Genomic DNA, 27,209 nt, shown 5'->3' on the forward strand with positions numbered 1-27,209 from the left:
CATTTGAGCTTACACTGTTGAGAATTCTCTGTTTACCTTTGTATTCAGTTTTTAAACTATTTTACTTATTGATATTCCAAGGATGGAGAGAAACCAGGAAGGCCAGGAAAAGCAGTATTAATATGTAGCCTCTGGGGGTGGAATGAGAGGAAACCCTCTAGAAAACACCAGAGACCTGGGAGATGAGAAACTCTCAGGACTCAATGGGGGGACCTTAGCCAAAATGTACAACAGTGGGAAAGGGAACTCCAAGAGTCCACCTCCAGTAGAGATTCAGGACCTCAAGTCAAAAGATGGTGTTACAAACACACAGAATTGCTTCCTTCTAAAAGAACTGCAGGGACAAAAATGGAGAATTGACTGAAAGAAAGGTGGTCCAGTGAGTGGCCCAAATTGGGATCCATTTCATGTGGGGCCACCGAGGCCTGTTCTTATTACTGATGCTGTGATGTGCTTACAGGAGCCTAGAATCCCTTTTCTCTGAGAGGCCCTAGCAGCAGCTGAATGAGACATAAACAGATTCTTACCCTCAAACATTGGATGCAAGTCAGAGACCCCTAAGGCTGAAATAGGGAAAGAAATGAAGAAGCTGAAGGGGAGGGCACCCCATAGGATAGAAGAGCAGTGTCAAATAACCTGGACCCCTGGGAGTTTCCAGAGACTGAGTAACCAATCATGCAGCATACATGGGCTGCTACAAAGCCCCTAGCACATATATAGTAGAGGGCTGCCTCACTGGGAGATTAGCCTGATCCTTGAGAGGCTTGAGGACCCAGGGAAGGAGCATGCATTAAAAAGAGGCAGAAGATTAGCACTAATTGACATAGTTAGTTTGAGGCCAAGCAGAGAAATTCAATGAGAAGCTGACAGAGCCAGATTAAAGAAGTCAGATTGTAAACAAGATTGAACTAAAACAGTTGAATTGAACCAGGTTGCCAGAGTTCAGAAAGAGCTATAAATTGTGAGTTATACAGGAGTAAGACTCCAAGATGACAATTACATCAGAGAAAATGAGGGATACTTTTATATTTTGATCCTTGGAACAGTGATCAAGCATAGACATGGATCCAAGCAAGGTGCAATAACTTACTGGGTGCCTGGTGAGTTGGAGTTGTGAATATAGTTTGTATATGATGTGTAGGCTTGTGGGGAGTTACCTTCATGAAGGAGAGTAGGACCTGGTAGAGGAGATCCTTTGGTAGTGTTCTGGAGATATTGTGTGTGTGTTTGGAGGTAAAGGTCCATCAAAAGTCCAGCTTGATGGGTATAGGGCCTTGAGAAAATACGGAATTTTGCAAGTTTTCATCATAGCTATGAACACTGAGATCCATAGGAGTTCAAGAATCATAGAAGACCTGGGGATGGTGCTGCTCAGACTAGGATGCTAGTCGGTAATGCCAGGGAAATATGATAGCCAAAAACCAAATAGGGCCAATCTGATACAACTGACAGCAGGGTCTTTATTCTATTCAAGCTAACTCACTGCTTCCACCACCACCCCCCCCCCAACAATGCACTGCTGTCACGCAGGACAGTTTTGGTGGTGGGGGAGCCCCAGATGTCTTTCAGGGTAAGACTTTAGGGGAAGCAGCAAGCAGGGAGTACAAGTGCAAGCATCTAATTTGAAAGCTACTGTGGTCTTTAAGATAATTGGCTGGTGCTGAGAGTCATATCATAAACTTAATTTCTGCACTCCTCTGTATTGGTGGTCATTAGGCAGGGTGTCAGCTTGTAATCTCGGGGTGCAGGTTTTTGGGGGAATAATTTGGAGACACTGGTCTTGTTGAGGGTGTACACTGGAAATGCTGTTCTTGTTGGGGATTAGCTGATAGACTGGAAATAGGCTCAGGTTTTGTTGGGGGTCAACTTGGAATCTAATGCAAGGTACCAGACTGTTAGTTTACCTGAATCACACTTAGGTCAGGTTCTCTGAAATGGAGTCTGCATTTAAAAGATTTGACATCTTATCCCCCAATCATGGGATGAAAATAGTAACAGGGCTATATCTTTGTCATGTCCCTGGGGCATGGGTAGGAGCCCATCAGTGGGAGACAGGAGGGAGTCTTGAGGCTGAATTCTCCTCCTGATGACCAGGGTCTTCAACTGCAAATGGATGCGTGGTGGATCCATGCTGCAACTCTGTAGCACAGGGTCCCTTTAAACTCTAGTGACCCATGACAATGTCCCTTAACTAGGACCCAGTCTCCAGGCTAATGTTGATGGAACTTCGGGTATGAACCTGTTTTATCGAAAGCATGAAGTTTAAGCCAAACACATTTGTGGACCCATTGGACACTCTTGAAATTGTGTAGCAATTAGCAATTGTCTGTTTCTGTAATAACCTCTGCCAGTAGGTGAACCAAAAATAACTTTAAAAGGGGTGAGTTGTATCTGGTATGAGTAGTTCTATATTCTATAAAGGATGAATGGGAGAAGAACCACCCAGACACCATCGGTCTCTAAGGTCAATTTAGTCAAGGTCTCTTTTAGGGTTCTGTTTATCTCTAGTACCTGTCCTGAACTCTGGGGTCTGTAAGCACAATGAAGTTTCCATTCAAAACCCAGAATATTAGCTAATCTCTAACTTAGCTGGGACATTAATGTAGGTCTATTGTTTGACTCTATAAGCTTAGAAAAACCAAACCTTGGGAAATTTTCTTTTAGTAGTTTCTTTGTTACCATTTGCACAGACTCATGCTTAGGTGGAAAAGTCTTAGTCTATCCTGCTAAGGTATTTATGAACACCAATAAATATCTGTATCTAAATGTTTTTTGGTTTTACCTCTGTGAAGTCTGTTTCCTGATAGACTTCTGGCTTGGTGCTCTGGTATTGAGTACCAGGGTTCTTCTCACTGGCAACCACATTAGTCAATTGACAGGCCTTATAGCTTTTAACAATTTTAGCTGTTTTAAAATTGGCACTTCTAATTCTGATGTAAGTTATGTATTCTCCAGGATTCTGTATATGAAGAACAATTCATCTTTTTTTTGGTATCTATATACTTATTTTTTTCTCGTACAATTAGTTTGTAATCAGTCAGCTGTCCTCTGTCATCTCTTATATCTCTGAGACTTGAGCAGGGTTTTGGCCCAGATTATACCTTTTGTGAGGTCAGAGGATGTGGAATCTCTTGGGTTAGGGCAATCAAAGACATAAAGGCCCAATTTCTAGGGCCACTTACTGGGCTGTCTTGTTGCCCTTTGCATTAGAGTTTAGTCCTTCCTTCTGTCATCAAAAGGCCTCTCTATATAAATAGCCCCATGTATATGAGTGGTAGCAAAAGCTATCTGTGTCTCTTGTCTTTTCTTAGCTCTAATGCCTTGGTCAGAGCTGTCAATTCAGCTGTTTGGGCTGACATTTCTGCCAAGAGTGACTCTGCTTATATGATTTTAGTTGCCCCAGTATACCCCTGTCCATCCTGAATGAAGCTGTTGCCATTGGTTGCCATCTGAGGAGTCATGCAGAGGCCCATCAATGGAGCTCAGGGTCAGGCAGCAGGGCAGCTGAAAAGTTATCGTGGGGGCATTCAAGAAGAGAGGCTGGGAATGAGTCATTCTGCCATCATCTTTAACCAGGAGGTTGTTGCTGCACTGATGTTTAAACAGGTGGGGGGGGGGGGGGCGCTTCTGCCAGTTAGTGATACATAGGCCATTGGCTGATGCCAGGACTCCAAGTCTGAGTATGCATCCCCCAGGGTCTACGGAGGTCACCTGTAGGTGACAAAGTAAGGCTTTCTTTGCAGAGGCTCTTTCTTTGCAGAGGACTATTTCTTTGCAATAGTCCAAAATATTTAGGTCCTCAAAGAGGTCTTGAGGGTTTTTTGTTTCTTTGTTTCTTTGTTTTCTCCTGTTGCTCCTGGGAAGTTATTTATAAAGACTTTATGAAGAGAGTTTATCTTCAGGTTTTAGCAAGACAGAATGTTGGACTTTACTATCAACCAAAAGCTGGTGAGTTTGCTTTTCACTTTTAGGGTCACCCTGGGCTTGGGGAGAGGGCACTTTTTTTTAATCTTAAGGGCCTCCCTTCTCTTCTGCTTTGGTCATGGATGCCAACAGGATCTTTGCCAGGTCTCAAGTCCTTTGCTCCTGTCCTCTCATCTCTTTCTCCTCTGTAGTCTCTCTTCCATTAAATACTCTCTCTGCCACTATCACTAAGTCCCTCAGACTCCTTTCTCCTAACCTCTCAATCCGCTGAAACTTTCTCTTAATGTCTGATGCTGTCTGACTAATAAAGCTAGAGCAACTGCTGCCTTTTCTTCTGTGTTTCAGGGTCCATTGGGTGTATTGTTGCAATGTCTTCATGACTCTCTCTAAGAAAGCTGTAGGGCTTTTCTTTTCTCCTGACCATGTTCATCCACTCTGGCCAAATTTGAGATCTGCCAGCAGAGCCTGACGGTAGACAGAGACCCTCCTCTTGCCTTCAACGGTGTTAATATTCCAGTCTGGGTGAGTTAGGGGGAAGCAAGCACCAATAGTTTCTTGATTACTAGTGGGCTCCCATGTGGGGCCAGGAACCATCTTTCTGACCTGTTTTGTGCTGATGGGAACTTGTAGAATGTGGTAGACATAGCCTGCCTCATATTAATACGTTGGTTACAGGCAAAGTCATCTTGTCAAAGTCACCACTCAAAGCCATCTGTCAAAGTGACCACATCAAAGTCATCTGCTCCAAGTTCCCTCCTCAATGTATCTTGTAACAAGAAACACTAACACAACATACAAAAACAAATAAAGCCTTTCCTGCCTATCAAGCAAAGCAAGAAACAACCAGAAAGTTGCACTCATGTAAAAGGCCTCTCTATGACATCCAAAATACAAGTCCAACCTTTTCTCTCTATCAGGCAGAAATGAGAAACACCCAAAAGTGGTGCACACACAGAAGAAAAGAACCAGATTGTGGGGTGTCTCTCAGCTCTCCTAAGCCCACAGCTATCCCAGACTGAGACTCAGGACATCTTCTGTCCCCACCATAGCCACGGCTCCCAGTGATGTCTATCCCTAACTGCAATGTGTCATCGGTACAAAATCAAGGTCTTGTTCCCAGACAGATGTAGCATCATCTAGAATCAGTAAACAGAAAAAGGCACAACCAGCACCAAAAGCAAGCAAAATCAGAAAAATATACAGCCTGTAGTAACAAGAACCAACAAAAAGGTGGTGTTCACAGAAGACGGATAAGATGCCACTCAGAATCTGTGAACAGAGTCAGCCAGAAAAACCAAAACCAGAAAAAGATACAACCTGCAGTAACAAGAACCAACCAGATGGTGGCGCTCACACACGACAACCATCTGTACCACACAAATGTTTACTCAGACCTGAAAAATTACCATGACAACATAAGTCATTTATCTTTACATAAGTTTTCATTCTCCTCTAAATCTCACAGAAAGTTTCTAACCTTCAGACAAATCAGCAGCTGCGCAAATCACAAGCCTTTGCCTTGCTCAGCAAGTACTGATCTACTCTGACCATAGAGAAAACTTCTGACACTCAGACAGATACCTTGGCATGGCTCACACCTAGAAAACTTACCATGGCAACACAAGCCATCAGGTTCCACACAAATAAATCATCTCAGCACGGCTGGAAGAGCTCCATATTTACCTCTACACAGCTTGCTTTTGTTCGCTCTGCAGATCTCACAGAAATCTCAGACAATTTCAGTCCTCAGACAGGCAAGAAGCAGGAGGTTAACACAGTGGTACAAACATAAAAACAGAAATACCTAGACTAGTTTTGCTGGCTTCAAGACCCTCCAGATAGGTAGTCCTGAGTGTCATGGGGAACTTCCCGGATAATGCACCAATATGTAGGGCCAGAGAAATGTTAGTGATCCACCAAAACACAGGCGATCTGATGCAACTCACAGCCTGGTCTTTATTCTATTCAAGCTACTTTGGGCCCTGCCCCTTCCCATCCCCCACCCCCACAATGCACCATTGCTATACAGGAGCACGCAACACATTAGCCTCATGTATAAGAAGTCTAGAGGAATGGATGTGGAGGCCTGAGTATAGAAGTTAGGGACAGTGAGGATCCTCTGATCTAGTTTTCTTTTATTTCCAGGATCTCCTGTGCAGTGAGGTCTCCCAATTGGACCAAATTGCCATGCAATGCTAAGGTCTCCAGTTCCCCCAGGCTTCCCATTGCCACCTGATCCACAAATAATCAGAGGACACTCTGTAACTCCAAGCAACACATCCTTTAGGTCTCCAGGGAACCTAGACTTTAAAGCTTCTCAAGGTGCCTCAGGTCTACCAAGTCACCAACTTCTCCTGGCATCTTAAGTGCCTTTGATGTCACAAGTTTCTCCTAATGATTCAAGGAGGCGGATGATAGACCCCACTTTATTCATCAAGGAAAAAAGCTGGTCCTGGAAGAGTATCTTGATAAGTGCAAGTGCCCAGGCATGGAACACCACATGGCACTGGCTCAAAGGCTTGGATTGATGGACCACAAGATCAAGGTCTGGCCCCTCTTGTCTCTCCCCCTTCCCTACTGAGGTAGACATTCCCCCTTCACCCACACTTACACTTCCCTGATACACCCGTGTCTTTGGCCCAGTTCCAAGTGGTAGAAGGGCTGTAAATGTGTATTCAGGGCTCAATTTGCACCCCCTGTAGCTTCTCAATGCAGAATTCTGATACACTGGGCAGGCATATCAGTTCCACACAGTGACAGGGAGGCATAGACATCAGGGCTTTCCTCAAAACTTCTGACTCTTAAAAAGACATATCCTTATTCTGTGGCTTTCATGTCCAGGTCATGCTACCTCCTTGCTTCTTGAGTCCAGGAGCCTTTGAGTTCTGTGATGTATTTCTTAGTAAAGACTACGTACCAGGCTTTTCACCCAGCTTGCTTAGATTTGGTGTGCAAATGGTGTGCAAGGTCTTGCTTTATGTCTGTTTTTGTTTTTGCTGTTGTTGTTCTTTTTGTTTTTTGTTTTTTTTCTTTTTTTGGCTTTTTAGACACAAACACACACACACACACACACACACACACACACACACACACAAAACTATCTGGAAATCCTGAATGTGGAACTAAGATAGGCCTACAGATGCCAAAGACTATGAACTTCCTGTTTCCTCTGCCAGCACAGTTTCTGTGCCCCAGATGCATTTGGATGTCAGCTGTACTCTGATAATCAGACCACCTATTTCCTCTCCAGACCAGGAATCCAACTTCTCCACTGTTAGTATTCTGTCTAAACTCCACCTCCACAGTTACCTGGCAACAGCTAGGTAGGCTCCTCCCCACAGTTACCTAGCAACAGCCAGGTAGGCTCCTCCCCACAGTTACTTGGCAACAGCCAGGTAGGCCTGGCCCACTATAAAATGGGCTGCTTGCCACCTCCTCTCTCTCTTAATCACTTGTTCTCTTGCCTCTAGTTTCTCTGTCCCTTCTCCCCTCCCTTCTTCCCTTCCCCCTCTCTCCACTTGGTCATGGCCGGCCTCTACTTCTCTTCTTCCTCTCTCTTCTTCCTCTCTTCTTTCATCTTCTCCTCCCATCTTTGCCCTATCTCCTGAATAAACTCCCCCCTCCCCCTTGGAACCATTTGGTCTGGAGTGGTCTGTTCTAAGCTGTGCGGGGATGTCTACCATGAATGTCTAACACTGGTGCATATTGGGCCGAGATGAAAACTTCGAACCATGACCCAAGGTGCATTGGCTGCCACAGCCGCTGGCTGCTGTGACCTGCAGGACTGATGCCACATGGTCTGCTGCTACTGCAGCCAACCACACTGCCCGCTGCCACCGCCATTACCACATGGACTCCATCCGCAGCCACCTGCTGTCACTGACCTCCTGAATTTCCACTGCTGCTGCAGCCAACTCTACTTGCCAACACAGGCTCACGAAACTCCCACCTCCTGAGCTGTGCCACTTCGGGGGAGGGGTGGGGCTGGGGGTGCGGGGGGGGGCTCTACTCGGTGCTCTGATGGATGGGCTAGGCACCCAGGCAGGCCTACACAGACCTCATGGTTCCACCTTGCCTAATAACAGACTGTATAAGCCTGCAAACACACACAGGCATGTTGATTGGCATGGAGATTCCAATTGGCAGGAGGGACACTAGACACCCAGATAGGGCCTTGCCAGCCTTCCCTGGGCTGAGGGGTTGGCATTTCAATGCTCCAGTCCATATGACTGGCCTCCTGGCTGACCTACACATATGACTTTGGCCACTGGGTGACTTTCCCTCCTCGGAAACAGTTCACAGTCCCCCCACAAGCTCTTGCAGCTGCCAGAAATCCTGGTACCAGGTTGAACTGCTTTCTGGTGATCTCCAGGAGTTCACCGAAGCCCTTAGATATTCTCTTGATGACCTGATATCTAGTCTGTTTTATTACAGACTTTTCTTTCGAGACACCAATACGAATAGCTCAGAAAGTTCCCCACCCCTTGACCCACTGGGCAATACATTGTCTTTGGCACACAATCCCCCAAAACCCAGAGGAGGCTGGACTCCCAGGAGCTCTAACATGCCCAGGAACATAGATAATAGGATCACAGGAACTAAGGAGCTTGGTCACACCAGGATTTCAGTATCCCAGAAGCAGCCTGACTCCCAAGAGCTCTGACACCCAGGATCTCAGGATCACAGGATCACAGAGACAGCTGGACTCTGATTAGTTCTGACACAACTAATATAACAGGACAGACAGGCTCCAGTCAGAGACAGTGAGTGAAGGTAGCACTAGAGATAACTAGATGGCAAAAGGCAAGTGCAAGAACATAAGCAACAGAAACCAAGGCTACTTGGCATCATCAGAACCTAGTTCTCCCACAATAGCAAGTCCTGAATACCGCATGATACCAGTAAAGTAAGACTCAGGATTTAAAATCACTTTTCATGCAGATGATAGAGGACTTTAAGAAGGATATAAATAACTCCCTCAAATAAATACAAAAGAACACAGGTAAGCAGGTAGAAGCCCTTAAACATGAAACACAGAAATTCCTTAAAGAATTACAAGGAAACACAACCAAACAGGTGAAGAAATTGAATGAAACAACCCAGGACATAAAAATGGAAGTGGAAACAATAAAGAAATCACAAAGAGAAACTACCCTGGAGACAGAAAACCTATGAAAGAGATCAGGAATCATAGATGCTAGATAACCAACAGAATACAAGAGATAGAAGAGAGAATCTCAGGTGCAGGAAATACCATGGAAAACATTGATACAACCATCAAAGAAAATGCAAAATACAAAAAGCTCCTAACCCAAACATCCAGGAAATCCAGGACACAATGAGAAGACCAAACCTAAGAACAATAGGTATAGATGAGAGTGAAGATTCCCAACTTAAAGGGCCAGTAAATATCTTCAAAAAATCATAGAAGAAAACTTCACTAACCTTAAAATGCCCATAAACATACAAGAAGCCTAAGTGCTCCAAATAGACTAGACCAGAAAAGAAATTCCCCCTGTCACATAATAATCAAAACACCAAATGCACAAAACAAAGACAGAATATTAAAAGCAGTAAGGAAAAAAAGGCAAGTAACATATAAAGGCAGACCTATCAGAATTACACCAGACTTCTCACCAGAGACTATAAAAGCCATAAGATCCTGGACAGATATCATACAGACACTAAAAGAACACAAATGCCAGCCCAGGCTACTATGCCCAGCAAAACTCTCAATTACCATAGATGAAGAAACCAAGATATTCTATGACAAAACCAAATTTATACAATATCTTCCCACAAATCCAGGCATACAAAGGACAATAGAGGGAAAACTCCAACAAAAGGAAGGAAATTATACCCTAGAAAAAGCAAGAAAGTAATCTTCCAACAAACTAAAAAGAAGATAGCCACACAAACATAACTCCACGTCTAATAGCAAAAGTAACAGGAAGCAACAATCACTTTTCCTTAATATTTCTTAACATCAATGGAATCAATTCCTCAATAAAAAGACATAGACTATTGAACTGAATACATAAACAGGAACCAACATTTTGCTGCATACAGGAAACCCACCTCAGTGACACAGACAGAAACTACATCAGAATGAAAGGCTGGAAAATAGCTTTCCAAGCAAATGGTCCCAAGAAACAAGCTGGAGTAGCCATTCTAATATCGAATAAAATCAACTTTCAACTAAAAGTTATCAAAAAAGATAAAGAAGGACACTTCATACTCATCAAAGAAAAATCAACCAAGATGAAATCTCAATTCTGAACATCTATGCTCCAAATGCAAAGGCACCCACATCCATAAAAGAAACTTTACTAAATCTCAAAGCACACATTGCACCTCACACAATAATAGTGGGAGACTTCAACACTCCAATCTCACCAAGGGAGAGATCATGGAAACAGAAACTAAACAGGGATACAGTGAAACTAAGAGAAGTTATGAATCAAATGGATTTAGCAGATATTTATAGGACATTTCATCCAAAACCAAAAGAATATACCTTCTTCTCAGCACCTCATGGTACCTTCTCCAAAATTGAGCATATAATTGGTCACAAAAGAGGTCTCAACAGATACAAGAAAATTGAAATAGTCCCAAGCATCCTATTAGATCACCACAGACTATAGCTGGTCTTCAATAAAACTAGGAACTGGTTCTTTGAGAAAATCAACAAGATAGATAAACTCTTAGCCAGACTAACCAGAGGGCACAGAGGCAGTATCCAGATTAATAACATCAGAACTGAAAAGGGAGACATAACAACAGAAATTGAGGAAATTTAAAAAATCATCAGATCCTACTACAAAGGCCTGTACTCAACAAAATTGAAAAATCTTGATGAAATGGACAATTTTCTAGACAGGTACCAGATACCAAAATTAAATAAGGAGCAGATAAACCATCTAAACAGTCCTATAAACCCTAAAGAAATAGAAGCAGTCATTAAAAGTCTCCCCACCAAAAAAGTCTGGGACCAGATGGTTTTAGTGCAGAATTCTATCAGACCTTTCAGGAAGACCTAATACCAATTGTCTTCAAGCTAATCCATCAAATAGAAACAGAAGGAACAATACCCAACTCGTTCTATGAAGCTACCATTACGCTCATACCTAAACCACAGAAAGACCCAACAAAGAAAGGGAACTACAGACCAATCTCTCTTATGAATATTGATGCAAAAAATACTCAGTGAAATTCTCTCAAACCGAATCCAACAACACATCAAAACAATTATCCATCATGATCAAGTAGGCTTTATCCCAGGAATGCAGGGATGGTTCAATATTTGGAAATCCATCAATATAATTAACTACATAAATAAACTCAAAGAAAAAAAATCACATGGTCATCTCACTAGATGCTGAAAAAGCATTTGATAAAATTCAACATCCCTTCATGTTAAAAATCTTGAAAAGATCAGGAATTTAAGGCTCATACCTAAACATAGTAAAAGCAATATACAGCAAGCCAGTAGCCAACATCAAACTAAGTGGAGAGAAACTTGAAGCAATCCCACTAAGATCAGGGACTAGACAAGGCTGTCCACTCTCACCTTACCTATTTAATATAGTACTGGAAGTCCTAGCCAGGGCAATTAGACAAGAAAAGCAAGTAAAAGGGGTACAAATAGGAAAGGAAGAAGTCAAAATTTCACTATTTGCAGATGATATGATAGTATACTTAAGTGACCCTAAAACTTCCACCAGAGAACTCCTAAACCTGATAAACAACTTTAGCAAAGTGGCTGGATATAAAATTAACTCACACAAATCAGTAGCTTTCCTCTACTCAAAGGATACACAGGCTGAGATAGAAATTAGGGAAAAGACAGCCTTCACAATAGCTACAAGTAATATAAAATATCTTGGAGTGAATCTAACCAAGCAAGTGAAAGATCTGTATGACAAGAACTTCAAGTCTCTGAAGAAAGAAATTGAAGAAGATCTCAGGAGATGGAAAGATCTCCCATGCTCCTGGATTGGTAGGATTAACTGAGTAAAATTTGCCATCTTGCCAAAAGCAAAGTACAGATTCAATGCAATCCCCACCAAAATTCCAAATCAATTCTTCATAGAGATAGAAAGAGCAATTTGCAAATTCTTTTGGAATAACAAAAAACCTAGGATAGCAAGAACTATTCTCAACAATAAAAGAACTTCTGGGGGAATCACCATCCCAGACTAAAAACTTTACTACAGAGCAACAGTGATAAAAACTGCATAGTATTGGCACAGAGACATGCAGGAAGATCAGTGGAATAGAATTGAAGAATCGGAAATGAACCCACACACCTATGGTCACTTGATCTTTGACAAAGGGGCTAAAACCACCCAGTGGAAAAAGGTCAGCGTTTTCAACAAATGGTGCTGGCTCAACTAGAGGTCAGCATGTAGAAGGATGCAAATTAATCCATTCTTATCCCCTCATAAAAAGCTCAAGTCCAAGTGGATAAAGGACCTTCACATAAAACCAGATACACTGAAACTAATAGAAGAGAAGGTGGGGAAGACCCTCGAATACCTAGGCACAGGGGAAAAGTTCCTGAACAGAACACCAATGGCTTATATTCTAAGATCAAGAATTGACAAATGGGACCTGATCAAATTGCAAAGCTTCTGTAAGGCAAAGGACACTGTCAACAAGACAAAACTGCAACCAACAGATTGGGAAAAGATCTCAACCAATCCTACATCTGATAGAGGGCTAATATCCAAGATATACAAAGAACTCAAGAAATTAGACAGAAGACAACCATATAACCCTATTTAAAAATGGGGTACAGAGTTAAACAAAGAATTCTCAACTGAGGAAACATGAATGGCTGAGAAGCACCTTAAGAAATGTTCAACATCCTTAGTCATCAGGGAAATGCAAATCAAAACAACCCTGAGATACCACCTCACACCAGTCAGAATAGCTAAGATCAAAAACTCAGGTGATAGTAGATGCTGGCGAGGATGTGAAGAAAGAGGAACACTCATTCATTGTTGGTAGGGTTGCAAGCTGGTACAACCACTCAGTTGGACATAGCATTACCTGAGGATCCAGCTATACCACTTTTGGGCATATACCCAGAAAATGCCCCAACATATAACAAAGACATATGCTCCACTATGTTCATAGCAGCCTTATTTATAATAGCCGGAAGCTGGAAATATCCCAGATGCCCTTCAACAGAGAAATGGAAACAAAACCATGTGGTACATTTACACAATGGAATAATGTGTATGTAATAACGCAGCTATTAAAAATAATGAATTTGAGAAATTCTTAGGTAAATGGATGGAACTAGAAAATACCATCCTGAGTGAGGTAACCCAATCACAAAAGAACACACATGGTATTTACTCACTGATAAGCAGAGATTAGCCCAAAAGTTTGAAACAACAAAGATTCAACTAACAGACGACATGAAGCTCATGAAGAAGAAAGAACAAGTGAGGATGCCTAGGTCTTTCTTAGAAGGAGTAACTAAATACTCAAGGGAGCAAATATGGAGACAAAGTGTGGGACAGAATCTGAAGGAGAGGTTATATGGAGACCATTCCACCTGGGTATTCATTCCATGTGCAGTCACCAAAAATAAATGCTGATATGGATGTCAGGAAGGGAAAGCTGACAGCAGCCTGATAAGGCTGTCTCCTTAGAGGTCCCCCAGAGTCTGACATACCCAGAGGCAGATACTCACAACTAACCATTAATCTGGTCAAAGACTCCCAATGGAGATGTTAGAGAGTAAACTGAAGAAGCCTAAAGGGTTGGTGGCCTCATGAGGAGAGCAACAATACCAACCAGCCAGAGCTCCCCAGGGTCTAAACCACCAGCATAGGAGCACATAAGGAGAGCCACATGACTCCAGCTGTACATGTAGGGATGGATGGCCTTGCTGGGCATAGGTGGGAGATGAGGTCAATGGTACCTTGAAGGCTGAGCACTGAGTGTGTGGGGGGTAATCTGAGGGTGGGGAGGGAGATTGGGGGGAAAGGTGGGTAAACACCCTCATAGAAGCAGGAAGAGGGGGGATGGGATAAGGGGTTCCTGGGAGGTGGGGGGAATGCAGTAAGGGGATAAAATTTGAAATGTAAATATAATATCCAATAAAAGAGGGGGGAAAAAGAAAAGCAGTTAGAACCAACATCCTTAATAAAATGTCAGCCCTCTTAAAAAAACTATCTTGATACTAAAATTTGTTTTGAGAATTGTATATTGCAGAATGATCAGCCTTGGTGTATCTACTCAACAAGCAAGCTGGGCAGACCTGCTCAAACCTCTGAGGTCCGGGAATTCCATCTGGAGGCAGTGAAGACACAGCATCAGAGGCTTATCAATTTGCTCTTCCCCCCACTCCTCTTCTAATATCTCAACACCCATAATCAGCTTGAAGAACCTAATGAAGAGTCAGCACCCCTATTCCTTGGGCTTGGGGACTAAGGTGGTAAATGTTGGGCTGTCTTTCTAGGGAAAAGTAGTGATTTTGTGGGAATAGAGAGGATTAGCTAGGATTTATTGCATAGCCATAACCTATTAGTAGAAATCTGTATAATTAGTATCAAAATGAAGATATAAATTCTTAAACGGCGCCAATTTACTTTGATTACAAATTTTAAGGTTTTCATTGGCACGAGCTTCTTATTGGTATAAGAGTGAGATGAATATTGTTACCCTCATAGGCTTGACCAGTATAACACACTTAGGAATACAAGGCTTAGACCCAGTCCTTCTTTCACTTTTTTAAAACTGATTTGAGATGGTCAGCCTGTGAGTTAAGGGACTACAGCAAATTCATGGGTTGGAGTTTATTGTTAGGGTGTTTTCTATGTTTTAGTTAGAAATAGCTGAGTGGAGTTAACAGGCAACAGTCCAGATTACCTTACATGGATAGTTGGTTTTCAAAACATCAGAAGGGCTGGAGAGACGGCTCAGCGGTTAAGAGCACTGACTGCTCTGCGAGAGGTCCTGAGTTCAATTCCCAATAACCACATGGTGGCTCATAGCCATCTGCAATGGAGATCTGATGCCCTCTTCTGGTGTGTGTCTGAAGACAGCTACAGTGTACTCACATATGTAAAATAAATAAAATCTTTAAAAAAACAAAACAAAACAAAAAAAACATCAGAAATCCACAGAATTGACATGACAAACATTTCTGTATTAATGTTCATTTTGATTAGAGACCTGTCTGCTCCTGACAGCTTCATATATTGAATTCTAAGAAGAAATTGAGCATCTTTGGAGTTACTCCAGTTGTGGTGAGACAGCCACTAGACAAGAAGTGACTCTGTCCTTCTACAGACAAATTACTGTCCAGAAAAGGACACACTTGCAGAATAGTTGACTGATTATATCTGCCTAGACAGACTAATCAGTCCTTAATAATTCTGCAGCACTAAGGTCTGTCAGATGATCCTGGGCCAGAAGGCAGAAGAACAGATGCTCCAACGTCTTGTAGTAGAGGGAGTGTCCAGGTGTTCAGAGGTCTCTATAAATTGGCTCTGTTTTAGAAGCTATGCTTTGTGCTTCCCACAATTATAGTTAACTCAGTCATTCTGGATTTCTGACGGGGTTGAAAACTTATAGCCTCATAGCATATTCTGACTATTTACCTTGAGAGAAAAGATTTGAGTGGATGGTCGTCAGCTGACATTCATCCTAAAGCCAAGGAAAAAGCCAGGTTCAGAACTAAGTGTTTTAGTTAGGAGAGACGACAGAGGTTTTGATTAGTCAACAAAATGATGGACTGGGTATGATGACTATCTTGTACCTCATGGGTACAAATTGGCATAATTATGCTCTAATTGTATTTTGAGAGAAAAGTTTCATTTTAACAAGAAGGGTGATATGTAGGAGGAGCTAAGGTGGGAGGAGTACTGAGAGGAAGAGAAGGAGTAAGAAGAGGAGGAGAAGGAGGAGAGGAGAAGCTAGGTGATGAAAGAGAGAAAGAGGGGGGAGACAGGGAGGCAGATATCCATGTATCTCCACCAGTCAAAGATAGTTGATATATCTAGGTTGGGTAGTGGGTTACACCTCTGATTGAGCAATACCAAACTTATAAAGCCTTTGATTAACATTTTTTTTAAAAAGTGTATAAATAAAAAAAGGAAAAGAGGGCATGGGATAGGGGTTTTCTAGTGGGGGATGGGGGAAGGGGATGGCATCTGAAGTGTAAATAAAATATCCAATTAAAAAATGAAAAAAACCGAGGTGGAAAAAAGGAGAAAAAAGAGAAAAAAAAAGAAAGAAAAAGAAAGAAAAAAGAAAAATAGGAGATTTAATAATACAAAGGGAAGGATTTAGAAATTTAGGAGGCAGTTTATATTAATGGAAACAGCATCATAGAAACTGGAAAATCACACCCTCATAGAAGCACAAGGAGGGGGGGTTGGGATAAGGTGTTCCTGGGTGGTGGGGAGAATGGGATAAGGGGATAAAATTTGAAATGTAAATATTACAACCAATTTTAAAAGGGGGGAAAAAAGAAAAGTTGTTAGATCCAACATCTTTAAAAAAATGTCAGCCCTCTAGGAAAAAAATTTTTTTTCTTGATACCAAAACTTGTTTTGAGAATTGTATATTGCAGAATACACAGCCTTGGTGTATCTACTCATCAAGCATACTGAGCAGACCTGCCCAAACCTCCGATGTCCTGGAATTCCCTCTGGCTGCAGTGAAGACACAGCTTTAGAGGCTTATCATTTTACTCTTTTCCCCACCCCTCTTCTAATATCTCAATGCCCACAATCAGCTTGAAGAAGTTAAAGAAGAGTCAGCGCCCCTATTCCCTGGGCTTGGGGACTAAGGTAGTTAATATTGGGCTGTCTTTCTAGGAAAAAGTGGTTTTGTTGGAACAGGGAGGATTAGCTAGGACTTATTTCATAGCCATAACCTATTGGTAGAAATCTGTATAATTAATATCAAGATGAAGTTATAATTTCTTAAATGGTACAAAATTTACTTTGATTTCAAATTTAAGGTTTTCACTGGTACGAGCTTCTTATTAATATAAAAGTGAGATGAATATTGATACTTTCATGGGCATTGTGCCTGTATAACACATTTAGGAATACAAGGCCTAGACCCAGTCCTTCTTTAACTTTTTTAACTGATTTGGGACGGTTAGCCTATGAGTTAAGGGACTATAGCAAATTCATGGCTTTGAGTTTATTGTTACAGTGTTTTCCATATTTTATTTAGAAATAGCTGAGAGGAGTTAACAGACAACAGTCCAGATTATCCTTACATGGATAGTTGGTTTCAAAAGGTCAGAAGTCCATAAAATTGACATTACAAATATTACTGTATTAATGTTCATTTTGATTAGAGACCTGTCTGCTCCTGAAAGCTTCCTGTCGTAGATTCTAAGAAGAAATTGAACATCCTTGCAGTTCCTCCAGTTGTGTGGTGACAGCCACTAGGCAAGAATTGCCTCTTTCCATCTACAGACAAATTAGTGTCCAGAAAAGTACACACTTGAAGAATAGTTGACTGATTATATCTGCCTAGACAGAGTAATTAGCCTTTAATAATTCTGCAACACTAAGGTCTGTCAGATGATTCTGGGCCAGAAGGCTGAAGATTTGGTGCTCCAACGTTTGGTAGTATAGGGGCCTTCCAGGTGTTCAGCAGTTTCTATAAATTGGCTAAGTTTTAGAAGCTATGCTTACTGCTTCCCATAATTTCAGTTAACTCAGTCATTCTGGATTTCTGACAGGGTTGAAAACGTATAGTCTCATAGCCAATCCTGGCTATTTACTTTGAGAGAAAAGATTTGAGTAGATGGTTTTCAGCTGACATTCATTCTAAAGCCAAGAAAAAAGCCAGGTTCAGAACAAATTGTTTTAGTTAAGGGAGATGACCGAGGTTCTGGTTAGCCAACAAAATGATGGACTGTGTATTAGGACTATCTTGTACCTCCTCACTGGTACAAATTGGTATAATTATGCTCTAATTGTATTTTTGAGAGAAAAATTTTATTTTAACAGGAAGGATGACATGTAGGAGGAGCTAAGGTGAGAGGAAGAGAAGAAGAAAGAGACGAGGAGAAGAATGAGAGGAGAAGCTAGGTGATGAGAGAGAGAAAGAGAGGGAAACAGGGGGGTCATGGAGGCAGATGTTCACATGTCTCCACCAGTCAAAGATAGTGTATATATCTAGGTTGGGTATTGGGTTACCCAATACCCTTCTGATTGAGAATTAACAAACTTATAAAGCCTTTGATTAACATTTAAAAAAAGTTGTATAAAAGCAAAAAGGAAAAGGGGGCATGGGATAGGGGTTTTCTAGAGAGGGGAAATGGGGAAAGGGGATGGCATCTGGAATGTAAATAAAATATAAAAAAAAGAAAAACGAAAAAAAGAGAAAATGGTAAAATTCAAAAAAGAATGAAAAAATAAATGCATATTCATATCAATACTGAGAACACCTGTAAGATTGGGAAACAGAGGCAGTTGGTCAGAAAGACTGAGGCTCCTGACTGATTTCTTCTGTATGAGAAGTCCAAAATAAATGCTGGGAAGGCATGATGGGTATATGGGTACTCTCTGTAGCCTTTCTAACATATTTCCTTTTACCAGGTTCTTCAGTACAAGAACATATTCCAATAAGTTCAGAACACATATATGGCAGAAGGTTCCTCCTTACATCCAAAATTCCAAATGTCTTCAAATACACCCAGAGAAATCAGTTCCCAAATGCCTCAAGAACCTGCAAGGAATTTACCTTTTCAAATGTATCAGAGTCCCCTGGTGACCCCAAGAAGTCTAATGCAATCAAGTCTTTCAGTTCCTGAAAGACTTGACCTATGTCACCAGGAGTCCCAAGGGCCATCAAGAAATTCAAGGAACCCAATGCAACCAGGTCCTGTAATGGGCCCAGATTTACCAACGCTGAGAAGACTGTCAGGCCATCCAAGTCATCAGATATCTTCAAGTCCCTCAGTGAGACCTGGTTTGCAAGTTCCCATAGGATCCATGGCACTGCCACATAAATATGGTGACAAACAAACTCACTCTGAGGGTCCAAATAAGGAACGAAAGGAACACACTGTGTACACCAAAGAACAATAGCACCTGCTGCAGAAACATTTTCATAAGCAGAAGTATCCAAATAGGAAGGAACTTAAGCAGCTGGCATCATTGGTTCGTGGGACAGAGACAGAGATACAGGTCTGCTCCTCTCTTTTTCCTCAATCCAACAGCACATTAATTCTGTGCTTCTTAAATGCTTAGGGCAGTGTGGACACTTTTGGGTGGTGGATATTCATGCATTTAATGCTGGGCCTCACATTCTCCATCACCTGGTTGTGCCCTTCCCCCCAAGCCTTGAGCAGGCCTGAGAGACCGTGTTTACCACAACAGACCAAGTGATAGGATCTAGGTGGAGTTACCCACCTTGGCTGCACAGAACACAGAAGCAGAACTGTCCCTAGGCTTGCCTTGAGACATCTCTGACCGTGGCCTAGAATGGATTATGGATTATCCCACCCATCTCCAGCTGAAACCAGTAGGGGTAGTGGGTTGGGCCTTCCCCTTTAAATTGAGAGCTGAACATTAAGGCTTTGAGCCTTGATCAGAGAACTGTGTCTTGGCTTCATCTCTTCTTGCCCTCTGCCCCCTTTCATTCCCAGCCCCCCTTTCAGGTGAACCCAGTTGACTTGTGGCCGCGGGCGGCTACAGATTGGCAAGCACAACGTGGGACTTGAAAACAGGGGATCAACTGAGGAAGGCTGTCTTAGGTGGAGCTCCACGGAAAACGGAACAAGAAGAAGAGTATCCTGTGCACTTGGTAAGTAGCAAACTGTATTGATACTAGGGCTAGTTAATTTTTGGAGGCCGTGTTTGCAGGAAGTGTGTTTTAGGGGATACGGTCTAGGTCAGATAGGTGTTCACCCAATGCCTATTTTGTTTAGGAGGTGACAGCGAATTATGGTTCAGGAGAATTCTAAAAGGACATTTGCCTGAAGCCTGCAAGAGCTGCTTCAGCTGAGAGGAGCAGGGTTAGAAGAAATTGGAAAACTAAGAAAGCAGGGCACTGAGGAGTAAATATCAAATATCAACAGCCACTGCTACATCTCCTAAAGAAAGAGAAAGTGTTAGATCTTGAATGTCAGAGAAAATTAAGGGTTTTGAAAAGCAGTTGTTCTCTCTCTGGGTTATGCCAGCAAAAAAGAATGAAAAGGTTGTTTCAGAGCTCTCCTAGGAACAAGAGAAAATTCAGGAGATGACTTGAGTTTCTCTCTGGCTTCCACAGGAGAAATCCTTAGTTCTACTTTCTTTGTTTCTTGTCTTATCCTTTGTGCACCAATGTCCACGTGTGTCAATTGTCTGTTTTTGTTTTGTTGTCTGAAGGAATGGTGTTCTATGTTTCATGTTCAAAAAAAAAAAAAAAAAAAGATAGTTAAAATGCTTGATCCAACCCTTGATCTAGTTTACTTTGGTTTTAAAGGCAGTTGTGATATACACAGCAGAGGTTGATAAGTTGCCCTACACCTGTAGCTAAGAGTCGAGCTGAGCTGGAAAAACCTTTCCAGGAACTGATTGTCAGCATAAGCTGCTTTAAAAAGGCCCAGCAGCTTTTTGGCTTCTATGATAAAGAAGACTTATCTTTCTTAGAAAAATCTCTGTGATAAGGTGCTTTTCTCTTGAAATTACAGCTAGAAAAGACAAGAAAATTTGGTCTAAATATATAAGATGTGTAGCAACTTCATTGTTGTTTCTGATTGGTTTTAAAAGTGTAAATATGTTCTACATATTGGTTATAGATTATTGGCCTATAAGTTATTGGGTTTGATTAAAAATTTACAACTTTGCTAACAAAAGGTTTGCTTAAAACTGGTAACACAGGGTTAGTCATTCAAAAACCAGATGTATAAAAGATTTAAAAGCAATGTCTATTTAATGAGATATTAAGGGCTGCACTATCATGCATTCATATATATAAACTGGCAGCCAAACTTTGTAATGTAAAAGTAATCCACTTGGTGTTGATTTTAGAGAAAATAGATTGCTTACATTGTTAAAAATTGGTTTTGTTTCCAAAAATTATGCTTATATGCTAATATTGCAAAGGAAACTTAAATGTGGTTAACTGCCAACATTCCTTTGGCTGCAGCTGACAGGCAGTTCAATTATGAGCTTGAGATTTTTTGACTCGTTTATGTTTATAGAAGAAAGGCTAGAGCAGGTAGAGTTAAACAAAAGAGTTAAAAAAAAACCAATTGTGGCACAATATGGGTCTACTGACCCCTTCACACAAGCTTTTTTGGATATTGTGGTAGAAGCAAATTTAATGCCCAAATATTGGAAAACTATATGTAAGGCTACTTTGTCAGTAGGAGATTACTTGCTTTGCAGCTCAAAATAGTGTGATACCAGTAAGAAAACCACCATGATGAATGCCCAGGCAGGCAATGCAGATTGGGATCTTAACATGCTTCTAAGAGAAGGTTAATATGAAGGTAATGCTAATCAGGTTAAACTGCCTGCAGGAGTGTATACATAGATTGCAATGGCTGCCTGCTGTGCTTGAAATCAATTACCTACTAAAGGGGATCTTAGTGGAAATTTATTCAGTATTGAGCAGGGTTCTGAGGAACCATTCCAGAAATTCGTGGACAGGCTTCTAAAGGCAGCAGCTGGTAGACCTTTTTGGAGATCCTCAGTCAGGAATTCCTTTTGTTACACATTTGGCTTATGAGAATGCTAATGCAGCCTGTTGCACAAAGCAAAGACAGACTTACATGGATACATTCGTCTTTGCACTAAAATTGGGCCCTCTTACAATCAGGGTCTGTCCATGGCTGCTGCCTTACAAGGAACCACTGTACAAGCAATGCTTGCACAGAACCATAAAGATAAAAGATGTTTTAAAATGTGGATATTCAAGTCATTTTTAAAAATGACTGTCCCAAAAACAGAGGCACAAGCAAATAATCCAGTCACATGACAGAAATTTGTCCTTGGTGCAGGAAAGATAATCTCTGGGCTAGGCCTCAGGATATAGGCCACGATTAAAAACATTTACATTTGAATTAAGTTGATATACAATGGGTGCAGCAGAAGCTTGTGTGGCAAATACTCTTTTTGCCTCTGTCATCCTGACCAGCCCCTTAAAGGGTATTTTCTGGAATTTGTTTATTGCCTAGTTTGTTCCTTGGGGAGGGGTCAGCCTCAGGCCCAAAGACATTCACAACAATCTTCAGGGCCAAGAGTTGTAATGATTATGCTGGAGAAATTTAAATAATGGCTGCTTCCCCCAGGGCATTGTAACTACCTGCTGGAAAAAGAATTGTTCAACTTGTTTTTGTTCCTTTGCATCTGCTTCCTTTCAAATTGTTAAGAAAGAGAAAGGACAAGATGGCTTTGGTTCCTCTAATATATATTGGGTTCAGTCTATTACTAGCAAGAGACCTAATCTTAAGTTATGTAACAATTATTAGAAGATTGCCTTCAGCTTGGCATTCATCTGATACTCTCACTCAGCTAAAAAAGATTGGTTATTGAATTAATCCAAAACAAAGTTCAAACTTAAGATTTATAAAACTAATGGGGCATTACAGCCTGACTTGCCTACTCCAGCTGCCATTTCAGTAAATACGTATATAATTATTATAGATCTAAAAGATTGTTTTTATACCATTCCTTTACATTTATGGTAAAGGTGTTAGGTTTGAATTCAGTAAATTTGCTCGAAATTGAGAATCCATGGTTCTCATATCATTGAAAAGGTTTGCTTTTAATTTGATGTGCGTTTAATGATTTTCAAAAGTTGTTAAGAGATATCAATTGGCTAAAACCTCATCTTAAGCTTACCATAAGAGGATTTGAACCTCTGTTTGATATTCTCAAGAGAGATACAAGTCCTAATTCCTCTTGACAATTTACTAAAAGAAAAATAGCTTTGTGGAAAGTAGAGTAAGCTGTTAGTTATCAACAGATAAATTATATAGACTATGAAAATTTGTTGGCTGTTTTTGTTATTATTACTCATGCCCACAGCAGCCCTTTGGCAAAAGAAACCATTAATGTAGATTCATCCTTCGCCGGGCGGTGGTGGTGCATGCCTTTAATCCCAGCACTTGGGAGGCAGAGGCAGGTGGATTTCTGAGTTCGAGGCCAGCCTGGTCTACTGAGTGAGTTCCAGGACAGCCAGGGCTACACAGAGAAACCCTGTTTCGAAAAACAAAACAAAAAAAAACCAAACAAACAACAAAAAAAAAGATTCATCCTTCTTCATCTACAAGTTTGAACATCCTATTATAAAATTATTATTGTGTTAATACAAGATTGTAAAATAGAATCCTAAAAACATTTTCAATAAAAAGTTTATTCCTTATTCCAAATAGCAATTAAATTGGTTATTGAAAAATAATACTTGGCCTATTATATGGCAAACATTTTAAGCAAATTTGATGATCACTATCCAAAAGATAAGTTGTTACAGTTTTTCTCTGCATGCTTTTATATTTCCTGAAATTTACTACGCATGCAGCTCATAGAAAAGATGTTTGCTGTATTTACTGTATTTACAGATGCCTCATCTATTGAGAAGGCAGTATATGTAATTAGATCACATGTTTATTTTCTTGAGTTTTCTCTACTTGAGCACAAATAATTAACTTATGTGTTATAGCCACTGTTTAAAATTCTAGAAAAATCAAGCTTTCAATTTATATACTTATAGCCAGTATATGGTTCATGATTTATAATTGCTTAAAATTGTTCCATTTTTAGATATTGCTAATTCTCAAATTTTATAGTTATTTATAAAAATACAGCTTAATTTTAAAAACATGTACTGTTTCTTAACTTTATAAAACATTTAAAAGCTCATTGGATTGCCTGAACCCCAGGACAATGCCAGAGCAGATTTGTATACTAGGCAGATTATAGGCCTCTCAGAAATAATTGGCCATACTATCTTATTCTTTACAGCATCAAAATAGTAATAGCTTGATGCAATAATTTGGCATTTCTAAAAAGTGTGCAAGTCAAATTGCAAAAACTTGTTTTCAGTATTCTCAATTTTTTCATAATGATGTTAAACCTTGAGGACTTATGTAATCAATTTTGGCAAATAGATGTTACTCATTTTTGATTTTAAAAAATTGAAATATGTACACATGACTTGACACCTTATAGGCTTTCTAGTTGCAACTACTTTAACAAGAGAAGCAACTAAAACTATAATTAGTTATTGCCTATATTATTTTCCTGTGCTTGGTGTTCCATACCAGACTAAGATAGGTAATGGAACTAGCTATTGCAATTATTTGACTACAGTCAAAAATTTGAGATGTTTTGTTGACAACTTTACTACCAGGATTCCTTATTATCTTCAAGGACAAAAAATTGTGAAAGAGAGATTATGAAACTTTAATATCTTTATAACTCTCTGAGTGTGGGAAAAGCAGCTATTGGTGCTTCTTCCCTGATTTTACAAAAACTCTAAAAGGTTGGCTTTTTAAACTAAAGAGAGGGGGGAGAGAATTATACACTCCAAGGTCACCAAAAGCACATCTTGCTTTTGTGTTATTTGTTTTAAATTTTCTGCAAACTGATGTTAAAGGTCAGTCTGCAGCAGATCACCACTGGCATCCAGTCACTTCCAGGGTCTAATGGAAAGACCCCTTAACTAATACTTGGAATGGTCCCAACCCTGTCTTAATTTGGAGTCATGGCTCTGTCTGTATTTTTTCAGAAAAAAGAAAATGGAGCCCGATGGCTGCCTGAAAGATTGGTCCATCAAGTGGACACAGATCTTGAGCCTAATAATTATGGAATCTGATAACAAAATCTAGTCAGACACATTATCATGTGTTAGCCAAGGAGGACCCAAGACTCTAGATAAGGTTGTTAATCTATACAGGGTGTTCCCAAGCCTCATCTCCACCCAACCTAAAAGAGGGGACTTCCACCCCTAGACCAAGCAGAGAGGGGCCACCCAGAACCCCCTGTGTGTGGCAGTCTGAATTCTTGCTAAGGTTGTGAGGCTAAGCACTGCAAGGGAATATAAATAAAAGTTAAAAATATGTTTCTGGGCTCCCTGAGGGACAAGCCTGACTGCATAGGGGTTGATGTCAAAAGTATCCCCTCTCCAGGAAAAAGACATCTGAATGGGTATGGCCCTTATGCCTTACTGGACAACGACAGGAGGACTGGAGCCATTACAAGGTCCCCTTTAATTACTGGAGGTCAGATCTCTATCCCCACCTTGACAAGATTAGAATCACCATAGTCCTTCTAGACTTGGAGAAGAGAGGAGATGTCACAGACAGCCCGGCTTATACACTGAAGGCCTAAAATCAGCTATAAGCCTAAAATCAGCAATAGGCCTGACTTACTTGCCTGCTAACACAAAGTCTCGGGTCTCTATGGAAAAACACTGAAACAGAGGGCTATAAACTATTATAAACAGACAGCTTTTGTTGATATCTACCAGCCTGAGTAGTCCTAGACCTTATATCTGATCCCTGTCAACCAGCAGTTGGATTAGATACTAAAACATTTCCACTTTCAACCTTATTTCCTAGATGGCTTGGATAATCATGTTGCTGTTAACTTTTGAACCTTGTGTCTCAAGCAGATAGGTTGCCTTCACACAAGATCTCTCTCAACAAGCCCGGCCACTCTGTGCCCCAGATGGGATGGAATTGTGTACCCCATCCAGCTGCTGACACTGCTGATTTTTATAAATTAAAAAAGGGGGGAACTGTGCCCTCCCCCCAAGCCTTGAGCAGGCCTGAGAGACCTTATTTACCACAACAGACCAAGTGATAGGATCGAGGTGGAGTTACCCACCTTGGCTGCACAGAACACAGAAGCAGAACTGCCCCTAGGCTTGCCTTGAGACATCTCTGACCATGACCTAGAATGGATTATGGATTATCCCACCCATCTCCGGCTGAAACCAGTAGGGGTTGTGGGTTGGGCCTTCCCCTTTAAATTGAGAGCTGAACATTAAGGCTTTGAGCCTTGATCAGAGAACTTTGTCTTGGCTTCATCTCTTCTCGCCCTCTGCCCCCTTTCATTCCCAGCCCCCTTTCAGGTGAACCCAGTTGACTTGTGGCCACAGGCAGCTACACCTGGTTACCAATAAGGATGAATATTATTCCCATGCAGGGTCTCAGAGACCTAGATATCAGAGTTTGGACTAAAACACAGGACATACTAACTCAATCTCCCCAGTCTTTTCATGTCAGGTCATGCACATTCTACTTTACTACAATCTTCTAGGCATCTTGAGTCTCAGACTTCTCTGATACTGACTTGTGAAGTATTGCTATAGAAACTCATATCCAAAACTTTCAATTTGTTGGCCACTTGGGGGCAAATAGGTATTCTTCTGACGTCTCCTTTGTTTTTCAGATCTGGTTCAAGAACAATCGAGCTAAATACAAGCAGATGAATCTCCAGAATATTACAGAAGCTCTGCGGGAGACAAATCAAAGCAGAAAAGCTGTTTCTGACTCAACCCATTTTCCCGGTTCCAGACCTGTTTTTGCCACTGAGAAAAGAGAGTCCATCGGTTCAGCCACATTTGGTGTGGATTCCATTCCCAGACTCAACTACAGCCAGGAATCCACTCTGCCTCATCAGCAGGCCTGTGATGCTGACAGGTGTAGTGAGCAAGAAACCCTGGTTGATGGATGTGTTTCTGTTCCAGCTGGGGACTCTGGTCCATCCACAGCAGTTAAAGTCCAGACTGACCTAGCAGTAGCTGAAGCTCCAGTTGGCTTGGAAGCTGCTGCCCAAGTCACAGAGGATGCTCAGGGTTCTGGTCCATCTGCAGAGGAGCTCTGGCAAAGGATCCTTGAAGATTTTGATAATTCAGATGACTGGCTTAGTTTTACATACCTTCAAGACTGAAAGTAACACCTCTCAGCCCCTTGACCAATCCAGGCCTTTACAGCCATGAAGAAGTGTTAATGTACATCCTTAAACCAGCATTTGTGGAAATTATCCAGGCCTGTCTGTAGAAGTTTTATACCACTGTGGTTTATATAGTGGGATTGTTTTAAAGTAAGTTTAGGTATTTATTCTTTATTGTTAGATTATATGTTCATTAAATAAAAGGAGAAAAAGTTACTGTAAAAGTCTTTTAATACATTATTTTATTCCTTTACATTCCAGTCATTACCCCTTCATCCCCCCACCCTCTCCACCCAGAGTGTTTCATCCCACCTATTGGGGTCAGAAGTTTCCTCCTAATATTTATGCATGTGAATGCCTGAATGCATGTATGCCAGTGTCTTGGGACTTGGAGTCAGAAAA

General features: G+C 41.1%; 1 pseudogene; it reads left to right on the forward strand.

Annotated features, from left to right (window-relative positions):
- The first annotated feature begins 18,557 nt into the window (after nucleotides 1-18,557).
- LOC143440302 (oocyte-specific homeobox protein 5-like) lies at nucleotides 18,558-26,899 on the forward strand (annotated as a pseudogene).
- Nucleotides 26,900-27,209: the final 310 nt, after the last annotated feature.

The sequence above is a fragment of the Arvicanthis niloticus genome, chromosome 29 (assembly GCF_011762505.2).
Source record: "Arvicanthis niloticus isolate mArvNil1 chromosome 29, mArvNil1.pat.X, whole genome shotgun sequence".
In the NCBI taxonomy this organism is placed as follows: Eukaryota; Metazoa; Chordata; class Mammalia; order Rodentia; family Muridae; genus Arvicanthis; species Arvicanthis niloticus.